Source organism: Corvus cornix, chromosome 1 (genome assembly GCF_000738735.6).
Source record: "Corvus cornix cornix isolate S_Up_H32 chromosome 1, ASM73873v5, whole genome shotgun sequence".
Lineage (NCBI taxonomy): Eukaryota > Metazoa > Chordata > Aves > Passeriformes > Corvidae > Corvus > Corvus cornix.
The window spans coordinates 87,900,646-87,918,930 of NC_046332.1; the positions used below are offsets into that span (position 1 = coordinate 87,900,646).

The 18,285-nt window shown below is 42.7% G+C and overlaps 1 long non-coding RNA gene across 1 annotated transcript; it reads right to left on the reverse strand.

The window, feature by feature from the left end:
• Positions 1–14,352: 14,352 nt before the first annotated feature.
• LOC109143902 lies at positions 14,353–18,105 on the reverse strand. The gene is made up of 2 exons (XR_002044306.3): positions 17,585–18,105; positions 14,353–14,650 (listed from the first exon to the last, which is right to left on the reverse strand). It is a non-coding gene; the product is annotated as an uncharacterized LOC109143902 (long non-coding RNA).
• Positions 18,106–18,285: the final 180 nt, after the last annotated feature.

Genomic DNA, 18,285 nt, shown 5'->3' on the forward strand with positions numbered 1-18,285 from the left:
AATAACTAAAACATACTTATTTCAGGGGACAAAAAAAAAAAAAAGCACCTCACTGAGATTAATCAACAGCTGCTGTTTTCAACCCTTTATTTTCTGCAGCCCCCAAAGTATTCCACTGCAGCTTCAGCCTCCTGTAGACCAGCTGACAGCAGGCATCAATACATTTACTTTTGTTAGTGGCATGTCCCCTTGAAGCCATCTGCCAATGCAGAGATCCACATCCCCTGGGCTGAAAACCACTGAGCACTCTGAGAGCAGGATTTTTCTGAGGAAATGAAGCCACAACTCTTCAGATTCACCATATTGATTTGTGGCTGGATTTTGAAAAGACTTTATCTCCCACCTACACTGAAACTAAGGAGAAATGTAGTGACACATTTGGTCAGTGCCCAATAGCAGCCTTAAGCCCTCAGCACGCTGCTCCAGGCACTGGCTAGTCTTTAAAGAACCCTCAAGATCCAAAATTCCCCACTGCTCAGACTGCCAGGCTTTCCATAAAACGTAGGATTATATTTCCTGCATTGTGTAGACAAATCCCCATCACAGACCAGGTAGATAACAGTCCTCCTCTACAAAACTCTGATGGGACCATTCTTGATAGATCATACTAATTTCAGACTACTTCAGTATTAGAAAAATGTAGATCTAGTGGAGGCAGATTAAGAAAAGAACAACAGGAATTATTAGGGGTTTAAAGCTGACTTCTGAGCTCACATTGCAGTGGTCTGATATATGTGTAGCTCGGCTGAAAGTGACAACTGAAGTGAAGCACAAAATAGCTGCCTACAAGTACCTGTGTGTTAAATACAAAGAAGATGATGTATTTATTGCCTTAAAAAGGCGATTCACTGAATGCAGCACAAGAAGTTTGTTTGCTTACTTTTTTTTCAAAAGAGAAAGTTAGATTAAGTATTAGGCTTACTGAGTAAATCAGATTGATCAGAAAGTGTTTCACTGTGAATAGCACCCTGTTGCAGCAGTTGAATCCACTGCAGGAATGACCAAGGAGCCACAGAGCCCCAAAACAGTGGAGATCCGCTGGTGGGCAGGCTCAGAGGTCTAAGACCACCCCCCTTTACCCCTTTTAAATTCATGTCCTAGATAGTTCTCCTTTCCTTGATACCCCACCGGTTCCCGGGTCCCTTGTTCCACCCCTCTCCTTTCCCACTGGTCACTGCCCTGTCACCCCACGGCCTCTCCAGCCCCTGGCCCGGAAGGATAGGCTCTGATGTTCTGCCCTCCCCCGGTGCCGATCCGGATAAAACCCCGGACCGCTCAGTGTTCTGCGTTCTTTGTCCCTGGGTCCTTTCGAGCAGGGATTCCAATAAACCCGTCGGAACTCCATACAAAGCACCCCTCTGCCTCTCTGTCTGCTGCAGGAGCTGTCCGGCTCTGTGTGTGTGAGTGGCTGTGAGTATCCCCCAGCTCCGGTGTGTCAGGGGGTGTCCGAGCGCGTTCGCGCAGCACCCCCGGAGCGGCTCCGGCGGGGCACGATCGGGACGGACGCGCCGCTCTTTCCACCCCCACCACGCGCAACGCGTCAGCACGTCAAGGACCAGACTAGAGGCGTTTTAGAAATAAGATAAACAATTTAATATATGTTGGAGTTACTCTGTGATGTTAACTTTGTGATCAGAAAGACTAGGCAACCAAGCAAGATACCCTTTGCCCTCTAAGCACAGTTAATGACTTTTTTCTCCACAAGAGATCCCCTACAAGACGGGATTTTTTACAGATGCTTTGAAAGGCTCTTCTGCAAGGTTTTTTCCTGTCAGACACCCTCCCAGATATTGTGCTGTTGGAATGGGGCCATGTTTGCTTCTCACTCACAGAAAGTCCACTCAAATTTGGCAGAAATGAGAGGGCCCAAAGGGAAATAATGTTAACTCACACGCAGATCCCAAAACCTGGCAGCATGCCTCCATTGAAACAGGACTGCAAAGACCCCTCTTGCCAGACAGATGAGATCCTGGGAATCTGTAAAAGCAGTTCTTAAGCTTAGATCTTTTGAATAGATTCAAACACAAGATGCATTTGGGTTTGAAAGGGTCACAGAAATGTAGTTGTCAAGGTCTTCCACACCAAGAACTGCTGAGTTTCAGAAACACTGAAAACTGCCTGAGCATTCTCAGCTACCTCACCAAGTAATTTAATCTTCATTGTCTTTCTCCTGTAATGGCTGGATTGCAAAAGCCAGTTAATGTTTATGGGTCCATATGTTTTTGTCTTCCCCTGTTCTAGCAAAGTAACAAAACTGTTACAACCTGTAATTAATTCCAGAGGTTTCATTTATTATCTCTGATTAAATTAATGCCTGTGCAATAAAGAAGATATAAGAAGATACAATACACTGTCAGGAGCAAGTGTAATTAAGTTATAGGCAATACTATAAAAACACATTGACTCACAGTTTTATGCAATAATATTTCATGGCTTTTTCCCAGTCAATAACATTATATTGTGCATTTTTATATTTCAAGTACCAGCAATTGAACAGCAATATCCAAATGATTATGTGGCTGATTCCACTTCTTATTTTACTTTCAGTATCACTTCCTCACTTCCAGTTGCAAAACCCACTTCTGCAATTTAGGACTGTCAAAGCTCTTCTGGGAACCACACGGTTACTGTGACATTGGAAAGGTCATCACATTTCAAGGTGTTTAACAAACATTTCCTAAGAAAACAGCCTCTCTCAGGACATGTGACTGAAATAACAAATACATGTGGCTTAAGGCAGTAAACTTCAGCTTTTTTCTTGTCTCACTAAACTTCCAGTTCTCCAAAACCCTGGATGAAAAAACCAATCCCTTAGCCCTTAACTCATATATAGCAGATCCCTGCAGAGCACACAGGTGGTAGAGAGGAAACCAAGGCAGGGGTTTCATGGCCACTGTTTCTATAAAGGACAGCAGGGGAGTGTGACCTTGTCATGCCCTGCTCATTACTTGACATCCTCCCCACCAGTGCTTAATAATGCTTCTGTACTTTGCCAGAGCTGAGTCACACTGGCTTTCCTCCCCACCTTCAGTAGGTGCAGAAGACCTCTGTTCATCACAGTGGTAATGACCCCAGGAAGCTGGGAGGAGATGATGTAGATTACTTCTGTTATGAGGGAAAGAAGAAGGTATTTCTCAGGTTACTGCCCAGGATACCCTCCCTGCTCATCCTCCAGAGGCATTTTCATTCTCGAGACATAGCTATGGGTAGACCCCATCCTCTTGGGATTTTTATATACTACCCAGTTTGACACTGAGGTAAGACACTAAAATTATTGTGGTACAAAAGAAGAGGAATGGCCAGCCCTATATAAGAAACTGCATTCCAAGAATACAATTTATTTCTGGCTTGGCGTAGTCGCTGCAGTGTAGTGGGAATGGAAGAGCTGGCTTCCTAAAATGCATTTCTGCTCTTTAGGGAGAATGAATCAAACAGCCAGTGATTTTTCTACCTTTTGGTAGATACAAGATCTTGAACGATAGAGCAAATTAGTGGAGCCAGGAACGAAGGAGGCAGAATCAAAAGTAAAGGTGCAAAGGCTCCATAACTTTTGACAAGGTGAAAAGCCCAGAGCAGAGAGGACAACACTTCCGAAACAGAGGCTGCAACCTGCCCATTTTCTAATTGCAGTATTCTGTAGAGCAGTGGTGGTTCAGCAGCAATAGCAAATGACCTTGATAGGAAAAAGGTATTGCTGTCCTAACATTTTGCTGCTACCAAAAATGTAGCTGCTGGCATTCACTTGTGCTAGGTAGTCCCAAAGGAAGCCTGAAGTGGAATGGCCAGTGTTAGCTTCTGTTAGGAGCAGCTTCCTCTGGGGCTGTTTCCTGATCGAGAATTCCCATACTATTTCATCTTCCAAGATCAAAAGTCTTCAGGAGTTCAGCAATACTTCAGTGATTTGGGGAATAAGAAACCCCAAACCTAGACCACCTCCAAAAGTATGCCAGCATTGTTTATAGTGCCCCATCTTGCTTTTGGATGGAGATGGGCAGTGTTTTTTCTACCATAGCTGTCTTTTGCTGGATCTGGGTACAACCTGTCTTAGCTAAAATTGTGGCCTAGGAAACTGGAAGAATTTCCATTTTTTCTTCTGCACTTGGAACCAGAGGTTCTTGTTGTTTTAATACTTTCCTTTAGGTGCTTACCCTGTTCTTCCTTTGATCCCCTGGAATATCAACTTGTATGGACAGTAAGGCCTTTTAAAATCATGAATTAACTGTGCCTTTTTCTCAGTCAGAGATGCCTCACAAGAGTTGCATAACAGAAACACATGAAAGCATATTATGTCCCTTGAAATCATGATGGTCTCTATCCTGCCTGTATGCGACAAGGTCTGACACCGTACTTGTGTTCCATGGGATTTGTCATAACCATGTGCACATAGGGACCCTACAACCAGTTTGAAGCTACATAAAGCTCTACTGTTTTCCATTTTTTGTGAATCCTGCCCACCTCTCTGGCAGCTGCAGACAGTTGGCACCTTCCACCAAGGGGCTCAACACCACATTACGGCACAAGTGGCATCAGGGTGAGCGTGCTGGGACTGTTGGTGCTGCCAGTGCTGGGCATGGTGGCGCAGCAGAAGGTGTAGGGAGGAAGCACCACTTTTGCTCACCTTCTGGGGATTTCAAAATACCTGTGGGGAGCTTCAGCTGCAAGAGTGGCAAAACTGTGTCACAGCACATTCCTGGTTGTTGCAGAAGTGTCAGGGCCTTGAGACAAGTTTTGAAATGTGTGAGTGCCTTTGAGGCACCCTTTAACATATTTTTTTCTGGCAACCTTTTCCTCTTTTTTATGCACTGGGGATCCCCAAAGGAGCATTTCTGTTGTGATTCTTACATCTTCCCAGTGATCTGCTATGACACTCAAAGCTATGCTGAGACTGTACTTGGTACATGTCTGATATTGCTGGGTAGGAATCGTGCTGCACACGCCTAGGATTGGGTTTGAACCTGCTGTCTTTGATCAGCACTGCATTTCTGCTTCTACCTGACTGCTCTGTTCTGTGTGAAAGCTCTGTGATCTCCTTCTGTTTTGGCTGCTGGCTAATTTAAATGTGACACCTGCCATTCTAACAGAATTTGGAGGCTTTTTTACCACCTATGTTTTTGCAGGTAGGCTAACAAGATGTTAGTCTTTGCATGGCCACAGAACAACTTAAATTGGGAATGCATAATTCCAAAGAAAATAACTACAACTCTCTTCCCTTTTTTTATTATACTGCTAAATTTTTTTTTCTTTTCTGGACTACCAAATCACATGGTTTTGAATGAAGTCCTTTTGTTTCTTCCTCACCTCAGTGAAGCTGGTGACTACATACACATTCATGTTTTCTATTCCTTTCAGGAATAAAATATTCATCACACACTTACAGAAGTGCACCCAAACCATCTGCCTAGTCTTTATGGGAGATGTAAAAAGATTTGAAAACATGCTGTGCTTCCTTTCCCATTTGCACAGAGGAATGGATCTTCTTGAAAGTCTTTTTTAAAAAGTCTTTGTTTTACTTTGCCCTTTCTTTAAGTGTCTTAGGCCCGCAAAGCCTGTTTCCATTCTTGTCATGGTGCAATAGTAAAAAACATAAAGGTTTTTACATATTTATTTCTCTCATAAACAGTTTTTCCTTACCTACTTTGGGAGAACCCAACAGGCCTACAGAGCCTGAATTTTCAAAAGATATTGCTGCTTTTGAATGTGCATGTTTAGACCTAGCTTTGCAGAAGTAAATAGCATGTAATCGACATTGATGGCAACTGTGAAATCAATCCCTTCACAGTTTTGGTGCTGAACATCAAGGAGGGCTCTTAAAAGTAGTTTCTGATTTTGAAAACTTTGGACTTGAGCCAGAGCTTTAATCTCCTTATCTGTGATAGTGTAATATAGCTTAAATATGTCTCCAACAGCTCATGAAGGTTCATTAATGTTTATAAAACCCTTGGAATTGAAAAGCACTGATTATTACTGTTTATTTATTAATTCCTGTTGTCTTTCACCTTCACATTCCTTTCAAATGTCAAAGAAGAGGATGTAGCAGGCAGCAAAACCAGCAAAACCTATAACAGCCTCTGCTCTACTGCCCTCCCTTATTGTAATAGTCTCCCTGTACCCTCTTTCCATGTCCCCATGTTGCCTTTACATCTTCAGTCCCCTCTTCCTGCAATGCTTCCTGTTTCCCCTCCTCCCAGTCTGGTTCAGACTCCCTCCCAAAGCCTCCCTGCTGGGGCCAGCTGGTCTGACATAGCTGCAAAATGGCCAAGAAATGAGAGCAGGAAAATTGGTTAGAGTTGAGAGAGCAGGCAGCAAAAATGAGGGCAGACACCATGGCAGAGCCCTTCTCCTCTGCCAGGTCTCCAGCTGATGGAGATTGTACAGCTCCATCTCTTCCAGACCTCTACCCCTCTCTCTCCTTTCATTGAAAATAGCCGCAGGTTTAAGAGTTACTGGGAAAGGGGAGGTGCAAGGCTGTGTAAATACAGAGTGGTTTCTTCTTTTGTTGTTCAAGTAGATGCTTGAAATGCTCTCGATGTTCAGATCGTAAATAAACCACACTGAGCAAACTCAAATTTTCCAGTTGAAACTATTTATCTAAGCACACTATTGGCATTCTCCATGCTCTTTTTCACAAGGTTATACTCACCTTGGTAGGTGTATGAGAGTTGCTCCATTCATGGTACAGATTAAGTCTTCTTAAGGACATGGTGGCTTGTCTCGGAAGTGTCTGTGTTGTCCAGCAACAAGACTCAGGACCTCACCAAAACAGCATTTTCTGAAGTATTGCAATGCTATCAGACTACAGCTCTCAGCCCATCTGCCTGTGCCAAAGGGACATAGAGTTTACTCTGACCTGGCTGGAAGCTGCAGCAACTCCTTCTGGCCAGATGAAGGATGATGTAAACTGAGGAGCCTGCTGGGGCATGTCACCTTCTAAAGACAAAAACCATACCTACGGAAGTACAGGAATGTGTACATCCATGCAGGTAGCAGGTACTTTGTATACCTACAAGGCAGAACCAGTGAGCTGATGGAGAAACTGAAATCAAGGTAGTATTGTTGCTTTACCCTTTTCTCACTGCAAAGCAGCCCTGGGACTTGGGAAACTTGATGCTTTGCTTTCAGTTCTGCACACTTTTGCAGCTCTGCCAAGTTACACTTCTGCCCATTTCTCGCTGTAGCATTTACCCTGGCTTGCATATGTGGGTGTGGATATCCAGACAAACCAAACTTGCCCAAAAGCACACATTTGATTCACAGTTCTAGATGCAAGTCCACTCAAGGAGTTCTGGGAGGGTGGCTAGGACTTCAAAGTATCCACCAGCATGAAGTACTTAAGGAACTGTTTCACCATGTGCTGTGGAAAGACGTGTTTGCTTTTCCTCAACTCCAGCTCACAGACGTTCCTAGTCCATTATTAAACTACTAAAAATAAAATACTTCTGATTCAGCTTTTTCTCTTGTGTCCTCTCCAGCTGCTGCCCAGGCATGGATCCTGCACCATTGAAAGAGCTGTTCCTGTTTTGGATTGTGATGTTATTTCAGAAGGATGCACACAGAAGACTCTGACCATGAAGGGCATTTCAGCAGTGGTCTTTTTTAACCCTTACCTGACAGTGATAGGTCCTGGCAAAGAAATGGTGCTGCTGACACTGCTGAATGTTGACAGCTGTTGTTTGCCTCAGACATGCCAGTTGAGGTCTCTGGTGCTGCAGGGTTGTGAAATTGCATCAAGATCTAGAGCTGGGGTGATAAGCAGCAGCTACAGAGTTTTTGCACAGGGAACTCTGCCCACTTGGAGTGCTCTGAAGACCTTGCTTTGACCCACAACTGCTGTCATAAACCAGAGAGGGGGCCCAGTGCACAAATGGGTCACCACTGCTAACCAGGAGGTGGCTGTGCCAGGCTTAGGTAACCATTTTTGTGTTGATTAGACAACTTCTAATGCTGTGATAGGAAGAAGTTTGTGCTGATGCCAAACCACAGGCTCCAGTAGCTAATATACGTGAAATAGTAGCTGGCTGAGGGAGAATGCACTTTCCCAGCTACACTGACTGCATGTGTCTGTCCTTGGTGTGATCTCTGCAAGAAAGGCAGGAATGACAGGCAGTCAGGGACATAGATCTACAGATGGTGGCTGATCACAGGGAAACATTTATGGACACAAGCATGGGATGCATAAAGCATGAAACAAGGATCCTGAAGAAAGCTAGGGTTTCCCCTTTGGAGAAGGGGCTCAGGTTATTTCTGATAGTATATTTACAAATAGAAAGTTTCTACCGATTATTACTTTATTTGACCCACCTCACCATCTTCTTCTGTCCTGGCATGTCAAGTTACATGCTGAGGTCAGGTCACCTGATGGGAAAAGAAGGTTTAATTATATATTAAATATTTGCAAAATGGTTTCAGTTGCTGAAGGCAAAATGGCTCAGCCTTCAAACTTGTTTGAATGTCTGTGTGCTCTGGGCCATTTGTGTTAACAGCACTCTGCACCTTCACACCTTCTGTGAGGGCGTCAGTTAAGAATGTCAATCTTTGGACGTAGGCAGGGACAGCAAGAGAAATGAAGGATACCACGAGGATGTCACACCTCTCTCTTCCCACCCCTGAAATACTGCTGAGTAGCCCTATCTCTGCACTGCAAGTGGCATGTTTGTGTGCACCACACACTTCATGAATGTGAGAGGAAGATCATGCTGTAGGTAGTTCTTGACTCTTCTTTCTTTCCCATGCACTCCAAGTCCAACTGCATTTTAAAAAATTTGGAGTTGTGTCCAAAATCAGTAAGCAGGAGAACAGGAACCCTTATCCCCTCTCCTCCCTCCCTGCTCCAACAATTTCTTGCTTAGTCATCTGATCTAAGATGGCTGTAATTAATTTTTTTTTTGTCAATTGGAAAGTGGAGAAGAGAATTTCCTATTTACATTGCTCATCAGAATAGGGTCACTGCTTTTTTATCTTTATCTCATCTTTATCCATTAACCTGTTCTGAATCCCTTGCAAGACAGTAGTCTCCAGATTCAGGTACTTCAGGTTTAAGCTTGAAAGAATTTGGCAAACAAGTAGCTGGGGCTTCGTGAGGAAGAGCAGGACAACTGAAGTAAAGGCCTGTCACCAATACTGTTTTAAAATGCATTTTTAGAGTATTGACTTGTTGGAATTCCCTAACAGAAGAAGCTGCTTCCCAGACCTATGACAAGAGACCTTATCTCTGTGTTTAAATGTTATCTGCTAACCAGCATATTAGTGAATAGGAAGGAACTTAAGGAAGCTTGGTCTCTGAAATTATCTTACCAATTTCTCCATTAAAAAAAACCTCAGACATCACAAGATATTAAGTAAAGATATTAGGAAGGCATTAGTAGATATCAGACTAAGTTGGAGAAGCTGTCTGAAAACCAAAACTGCTTTTTGTGTCCCCTTTTCTAGCACTGGCTTTGCATTTATTTCCACCATGTTCTTTGAGAAGCTCCCCAGAATATGACTTTAACCTTCAGCTCCTTTGGGTATAAAGAAAACCCTAAAATGTGCTCTGCCCTCACATGTCCCACAACCCCATTCCTTCCCTTCCCCTTTGCCACCATGTCTCTCTCCCAACCCCTGAAATATTGCCAAGTACCCAGGAGAACCTCTCCAGAAGCACCTCTGAACTCCCACCCCAGTGACTCTTGTTTTTCCACCTTCAGGGGACAACGGGCATAATGCGGTGTTACAGCTATGCCCAAGGGGACAGCCCATTGCTGCCCACCCACTGAATTCAGCCAGAACTCACTTCTCCCATGAGGAAACTGATAAGATCTCTCCTCTGCCCCACCCACTGATTTTCATAAAACTTGTGTGCATTTAACACTTTTGAAAGAATTTTGCCTTTCTTTCAGATCTGGCTGGAAGAAATTAATGGTGAGAAGTGGATGGGGGGAGGGAAGGGGGAAGGGGGCCAGTATGATAGACAGACAAATAGACAATGTGATTGCATCAGTCTTATTTCCTTAGGAAACTGGGCTAAAAATAAAAGGTTTTATTTGCCCCTGGGAATAAAGAAGAATGTCTCTTACATCTTTACAAAACATTTGTTTCTATGTATACTTATAAATAGTCAGGATGAGAGAGGAAGTTTGCACTGGATTTTGAGCAAAGAATTAAAAGGAAGAGCAGGAGGTGCGTGAATTGCACAATCTAGGATTCTTTTAAGCATATGAGAGCAGAGCAATGAACACAGGGCCTTGTACACCAATGCCACATTACCCAAGAGTACACATCACTGCCTAGCAGAACAGCTGCCCATTGGGCAATTTTCCACAGCCCCACAGAATGAGTGCAGTTTTACTGCATCAGTGACAGATGATGTGCTTTACATCAAACCCTTGGTGCACTTTATGGTCAGCAGCTCTCTCAGGTGTAAGTGAGCAACACGGAAATTGCTGTATTTGTTCTGATTTATGGTCTAGAAATTCCTGTCTGATGGTGACCAGGACAAGTTACAACAGAGAAAATAATCCCCCAAAAGGTCTCATCCATCATTAAGAAGATTGTCTAAGATGAAGAAGCACTTATTTGCCTTCTAAATGTCTCCTTTCCTGAATTTACTCTAGATATTTTGTTATCTTTGAAAATGTCAGGCCTCCTTACCACCATGGCCTCTGTGACAGTCTGTAGCAGTAAGTTCTTTATATGCATGCTGTATATAAAATGCTTTTTGTTTATGAGATTTGAATTTACTACCTTTCAGTTTCACTGAACTGGCAGTCGTGCTTAATAGACAGGGAACAAAGTAGTTCCACATCCTCTAGAAACTTCTGGTTGTTGCAAGACACAAGTGCCAACAGCAGGAGCCACAGGGGACTTCCCCCACAGTGGGTGGGCAGAAAGCAGCAGTTGTATTGTACAACCCCTTTGGTTTCACACTACCCATTAGTTTTTGCTTCAACTGCCTATGCACAGAAGCCCCTTCTTCCTGAGACATGCCAGAATTTCCATTACAGGGATAGTTCACAGTCCCAGAAATCGCTGTACTGTCACTAGAGGCAGTCCTCATCCTGAAGAATTTAAGTTTAAAATAGGAAAGACCAGCACAGTCTGGGGAAAAGGGATGCAACACACTCTTGGAAGATTAGAAAAGGAACAAGTATCTTGCCTGCAGATGTGACTGGGGCTCTGACCAGGAGTTAACCTCAATTTGGTGTCAAACTTGATCTTGCTTCTCCACGGGATGGGATTGATCTCCTAACTTGGAGGTCAAAAATGAGATGTCTGTGTTCATCATCCTACAATCCCTCCACCATCACCCAAGAGAATTAGGTTCTTCTGGAGACTGTTCATGTGACCTATCTTAAATGAAAGGGTAACAGTAATTTCTTCTGTTTTCAACTGTATGCATAAGAGATTTCTTCTCTAACTGGTTTAATATCCATGCCCCACTCTACTGCTTTCAGCCGAGTTACTTATTACTATCATCACGTATTCAAGGTACACTAAGATGGCCTTGCTCATTTCTGTTTCTAGTTAGAAGAGTCTCTGTTATGGGCAGAAATATAACTAACTTACATTTTTACAACAAAACATACATATGCCTGTCTTAGGTACCTTATTTGATAAACAGTTTTGAATTTCTAGGTAACCTCTGAAAATTGTGTATCATAATTTCAGTCTAACATGCTGGGAACTACTAATAATTCAAAAAGGAACTCAGACTTCAAAATCACTTATATATTCTCAGAAATTTTGCTCCTGACCTTACTTGCATCATCTTCTTGAAAGAAAACCACAGGATTGAAAAAACATCTGAACAAAATGATAATGAAAGCAGCTGATTTTTTTTTAAAGCTTGATAGCAAAACCCCTGTCTAATTATATGCAGTTGCAGTGAGGTCGGAGTCATGACTTGTCAAATGATCCTCTTATTTGATGTGGCTACAAACCAAAAGCTATACTTTGGGAAAGCAAGCTAACTGAAGACCTCACAGAAGCATAGGCCTTCTTTATTTCCCTGGTCCTTTGCTTTTCTCTCTTTCTTTATGTATTACCTTCTGTTCAATCAAACCATAGGGCAGAAACTGTATTTCCTAATATCTTGATAGTGTCATGCACATTTATGTTGCTGTGCAGACGACTGATGAGCAAAGAATATGAATCATGCCATGAAAAGACAGAAGGGTAAGGTATAATGATGTAAACTTGACCTGTATTCATTTTAGATAAACACTCTCTGAAATAAACATGTCACAGTATGGGAAAATGAAGGTATTTACTTGTAACACTAGGAAAATATATACCTAGTACAGCCTGGCAATACTGCTGTGAGTTTTATGTCCAAGTAGCCACACACACAGGCTGGTCAGGACAGTGTATGGCTGCTTCACATCTTTCTCATTGAATTCTCAGAAACCTCTCCTAGAAACAAAACTCTTCATAGGATGTAACTACTGAGTTATTCATCAAAAGAGAGCTGCTATCTCATCTTATGCTGATGCGTATGTTTGCTGATGGCATTTTTGTGCTTTTTAGCTCACAAAGTTAGCGTGAGAACTGTCTAGAGGGCATCTTTGGGCAGTTCACTCCAGAGCTAATGCATTGCATTCTCTGGCAGCATTCACTGGATGTGGATCATTAATATCTTCATTGTGATCAGAGCAGATTAGCAAAACTGTGTCTGGATACTGCAATTTTGTGATTTTCCCTTTTATCTTCTTGTATCAAGGATTATGGCTCCCTTGTTTTGAAACACTGAACACTATATACTTCCAATGTGGATGATTGGAATGAAGATTGCAGGAGATGGGGAAAGAGGGTCAGGAAACAGAGACTCTGAACTTTTTTAGTAGAGAGATACTGTGCTGCATTTGCCTTGTCTTTGAATCACATTAAATATACACACTGTTAAAAGGCTATTGAAATGTTCAAATGTCAGGGTTTGAAATGAAAATCAATAGCACGCTATTAGGCTAATTATATTGCTGTTATGCATCATTTAAAAGTATTTAAAAGCTTTCAGCATAAACCAGGAGATGGGACGAATAACAAGATGTGCAAGAGGACGTGCAAGATACTTAGAAGGAAATAAAGTCAGACACAAGAGAAACTTTGTAGGCACTGTGATAGAAAGCCCTGCAAAGAGCTCACTGGGTGTTACAAACATACGTGAACATGAGGAAACTAATGACACGGAACTCAGGATACAGACAAATGTGTGAAGCTGTGCCACTGAAAGCATACTACCATATGAAACTATGCATATGAGACTAAGAGAGATTCCTTACTAAATTTCTGAATTTTAATTATAATCAAAATATATCCCTTTGATTATAAAGGGAAAGAATGGGAAGAAGTGACTCTCCCAATGGCTGGAGTTTAGGTGGGCAAGAGAAACAACAGATTTCTAGTCCCTTCACACACGTATTTTTATGCTTTTACACTTGATTGCTATTGTGCACATTTGCCTTGTTCCTGGAGCAGGACTACAACACAGACCACCCATGGTCCTGAACGTCACACTCTCATTAAATCCATCAGATCCTGCTTTTTCTCCCTTCCTCTTGTGGTGAATCTTTAATGCCTGTAAACAAAGCCAAAGGAGATAACACTCCTCTCTACTCCTAATAGCCATAGTCTGGGCTGGAGTTTAAAACCCTGTAGGGAGACAAAGAGAACCTGAATCTCCCAATTCCTGGACAAGAGCTTTCTAATCAGCTCAGAATTATTGAATATTCTTTCAGAAGGTGGATTTCAAATTTGTAGCTTAAACATAAAGCACTTCCTCCTGCAATTTTATCTGCAGGTAAAGATTCTACTGAAATTGATTTTGGATGAAAACAGAACCATAAAGCATAAATCAAGTCATGGAGCCAGGGAACGGAAATAGTTCCATTTGAGTCAGATGTGCAATTGCATAGCTCAAATTAAAAACGCTGAGTGCTCAAATTAAAGTTCACAGTGAAGAGTTCCCAAGCAATGCACAGACTGAATTTTTCCACACAGAACATATGCTCAGATATTTTAAAATTACAAATGGATTTTTTAAAAAATCCTGTCTGAAAAAAGAGCAAGAAAAAAAGGACAAATGAGAATATTATTTTGCTTCAAATAGTCTCGAAGAAATAGGAGGAAAAAGTGTTTCTGAGTGATCAGGAAAGGGGTTCCTTGTCAGAAGAAGGGTCTATCCAAAGACATATGCAAATAGCCATACTGTATGCTGCTTTTATGTGCCAGTATGTCCCTGTTGGAGTTTCACCATTAATTTTAATAGGGCCAAAATTCTCTCTCTTCTGGGAGTGTCTAACACTCAAGGAATCAAGAGTGGATTAATGTTAATTTACAGGTGTGATCATGTGTGGCTTAAAATGCAGACACATTACTAAAACAGTAGTTAAAGAATTCAGCAATGAACATGTTTATTTCTAAGCCACTCAGTATTCAGCACTTATGAAGCCATTCACGCAATGATATTTTTGGTGTTTCTTAAGTGCTTTTGAAGCCGTATCCAAGATGCCTTGGCAGCTTTGAGAGCTGAATAACAAGTGAAGATGTGTTCTCACACAGTTACTCAGGAAGAATTTTAGGCATTGTTAGCATGCCAATATTGTTGATTACTCCAGGAATAACAAAATCTGTTTCTGTATTGGTGGTCCTGTCTTGTATCTTGAATTGAAGAGATGAACTAGGAAGAAAAACATTCAAATGTTGCTAGAAAGATACACATGAAGAGATGTATACAAAATGCATCTTCTCCTTCCTTTCTCTGATATGCTGCTATTTAAAATACACTGTAGACAGGATGGGTCACTTAAACTACTGTGGAAAGGAATTTGTGTACAAGAGAGAATTCTCATGAGAATAAACAGAACAATCTGGAAGCGCTTTAATTCACTCTTTGACTTTAAGGTGTGATTTAATTCCTTCCTACTGTGTCCTTCCTAAATGAACTGTGGGGATAAAAGATAGGCTGTTGGGAGTTGTTTCCTGAGTATTCAGCCTCTTTGCTAGAAGAAACTAAACTACTGGCTGGACAGATCTTTAATACTTCTATTGCTCCTTCCAAATGTTGCCTTTTTCTATCTACCCTTCATTAGGATTTTTTTTAAATAGTACCTGCAGTGCAGTTTGTGTTTCTTATGCATCATCTAAAACACAATAGCAAACAATAATATAATCAATTTTAAGAAGGAAAGAAGGAAAGACAGCTCCTACAGTTAAATTGCACAGCCTTGCCTTAGGTCAGGAAATCAAATCTGACTGTTCTCCTTTGGTTGTGGATCTAATTTTCCAGTAACAATTACAATTCATCAAAGGCTGACTTTTTTTATATATTAAACCAATTGCATTATAACAGCCATATCATTTTGTAAAGGCCTATTTGTATTTGCAAAGGGTAACCTGCCAAATTAGATTGCCTGTGTCACTTTTAGTCTGCAATCTCTGTGTCTGTGCTAATATGTATCTGTGTTTTTGAGCCAACAGGACAGAGTTACACAAGGGGGCTGAGAGTCAGAAATTTAAGTATAGCCCAAATCTCTTCATCCCTCTTTAGGAACTCAAAGCATGGTTTTTACTGAGTTTCTTCCTTAAAAATTGACAGGTGTATTTTGTGCTTGTATTGACCATTTAATAGCTATTCCATAGGCCACCTAAAAGAAATGGAATATGCTCAGCCTGCTCCCGGAGGAGTTGTTCTGCAAAGGGAGAAAACTGAACTCCTCCTTTTATATCATGAGACTGTGCTGCAGTGGGACATCTCCTGCAGAATCCGATCCCTCGGCCCACCAAGGTAGCTGAGGTCCTGACCTTCCTCCCCGAGTGTAATGCAATCCATTTCAGATCCAGCCAAGAACTCATTTTATTGGAGTCTGCACTAGTACCACACACTCTCACTTCTACATTACACAAGTTTTCAGCCCAAGAACATCCAACACACTCATGTGTACACAAAATATAGTGCCCTGCGCATCCACAGAAACACTCTTTTGCTTACTACACTTCATGTCCCAAGAGCATTTTACCCCCATCTTTTTTTTAGATTAAGGTTTTTCCTACCCTGAAATGGTAATCAGTTTTTAAATCATTGTGACTTCAAAATTCCCTTTGTCAACTGATGCTTGTGCCCATCCCACTTCCTATTAAGTCTTCTAAACTGTTAGCTTTCCTGTTCTGACCAGAAACCTTTTAATTTGGATAGAATGCTTTCATATGGCTGCATTAGTGAGCACATATGAGTCACATAATTTTTTTGCTATCTCAGTCATCAGGGAAACCTTTTATTTCTCTGAAGCCCATTTCTGCAGTTCTTTACCCATTACTTCAGTAAGCAAAAAATCAAAGAGTGGATTATGTTTCTGAAATCTATAGGAAAAGAAAAAGCAGCTTTCTCTTTCTAAACGTTTCTTCTTTTCACTCTGTTGTCTTCAGCAGAGTTTGTTAGTAGGAGCAGGTACAAAAAAGACCACCTGGACAGAAGAATCAATGGTTTGTTTGGGTGCTAAACCACCCAGCAAGCCATCCCTCAGTTTAACGCACAATTTTAGACATGATCATTTCTAACCATAAACTTCATCCCAAAAATGAACAAATGCAACTTTTGTCAGCACACCAGAAACAGAAAACCTGATGGTTGGTCTGAGGCCTGTGCTTTCCCATGTTCTCCATCTAGCTCTACCACACACATATATTGTTTACTTCCTCGGCTATTTGCAGTCCTTTCATCTTCTTCCTAAATCTTACAATTAAAGTCCTTGCTCCAGCTGTTAGTAAACTCTAAATTGGCCTAAACTTCCAAATAATCCTTTGTTTCCTTGAATACGCTGGGCATGTCAGGAAGCTCACTGGCATCCTCTTCCTTCTGCTTTACTGTTCTAGCAGCCTGCTGCAAAGCAGACTTCTCACTGTAATCCAGTCTGCTGGTGAGTAACTGCTCCATCAACAAGGCTTTCAGATCTTGCCTCACCTGGCTGTAGACCTTTTTTTTCTCACAAACCCATCATTTTTATTACAGCTCTGTATGTACGTGAATCCTTTACACCTCTGGGATCTGTGTTTCTTTCCCATCAGAAATGTGAAATAGGGAACACTTCCATTACTTGGTCTATATACAGAACACAAGGCTTCAATTTATATTATTTTCGAAACTGAATCCCATCTCTTACACTGCTATAGCTATCTCCAAAGCCAAGATCTTTAGGGCTGGGTGACTTGGGAGAAGTACTACTACCAGAAGAATCAGTGCCTGCCTGCTCTCAGGACTTCCTAAGCCCTTCTCTCTGCACATTCCACAGAAAGCCCTTCCTCCAGGCCATGCCCTCAGCACTTCTTCAGGTTAAGCCAGTGACTTGCTGTCCCATCAGATGTACTTCCACAGGATAAGCCAGTGAAACAGATCATCACACTTAATAGGGATGTGCTTCCATCCCTGATTCCCAGACACATTACAGCTGCTCACTACCCTTCAGCTCTGCTGAGAGCCCCACCAGCAAAGTGGATATTCTCAACTGAACTGGACCACAGAAGACATGGATGAACATCAGCCCTTCAGAACCACAGAATCAATTAGATTGGAAAAGACCTCTTAGATCATCGAGTCCAACTTGTGACTGAACACTACCTTGTTAACAACACCAGGGCACTGAATGCCATGTCCAGTCTTTCCTTAAACACCTCCAGGGACAGTGACTGCACCACCTCCCTGGACATCCCATTTCAATGTCTAATCACCCTTTTTGTGAGGAAATCCCTCATGTCCAACCTAAACCTCTCCTGGTGCAGCTTTACACTATGTCCTCTTGTCCTGTCGCTGGTTGCCCGGGAGAAGAGGCGGACCCCCACCTGGCTACAACCTCCTTTCAGGTGGTTGTAGAGAGTGGTAAGATCCCCGCTGAGCCTCCTTTTCTCCAGGCTAAGCAACCCAGCACCCTCAGCTGCTCCTCACAGGACTTGTGCTCCAGACCCTTCAATGGACCCAATCCATGGTGTAACTGCTCCGCCGTTAAACGGCACGGCCACGAGGTGTTCCTCGGCCAGGAGAAAACCCCTGGACCCACACCCGTGCAGGGAGCGGGAGGCAGCGCTGGGCGCCGCTGCGGGCCGGGAGCAGCCGCGGCCTGGGCAGCGCTGACTCGCGGCGCGGCCCCGCCGCCATCCCGCTTCCCCCGCTCTCCCCGCTTCCCCCGCTCTCCCCACTTCCCCCGCTCTCCCCGCTTCCCCCGCTCTCCCCACTTCCCCGTTCTCCCCACTTCCCCGTTCTCCCCGCTCTCCCCGCTTTCCCGTTCTCCCCGCTCTTCCCACTTCCCCGCTCTCCCCGTTCTC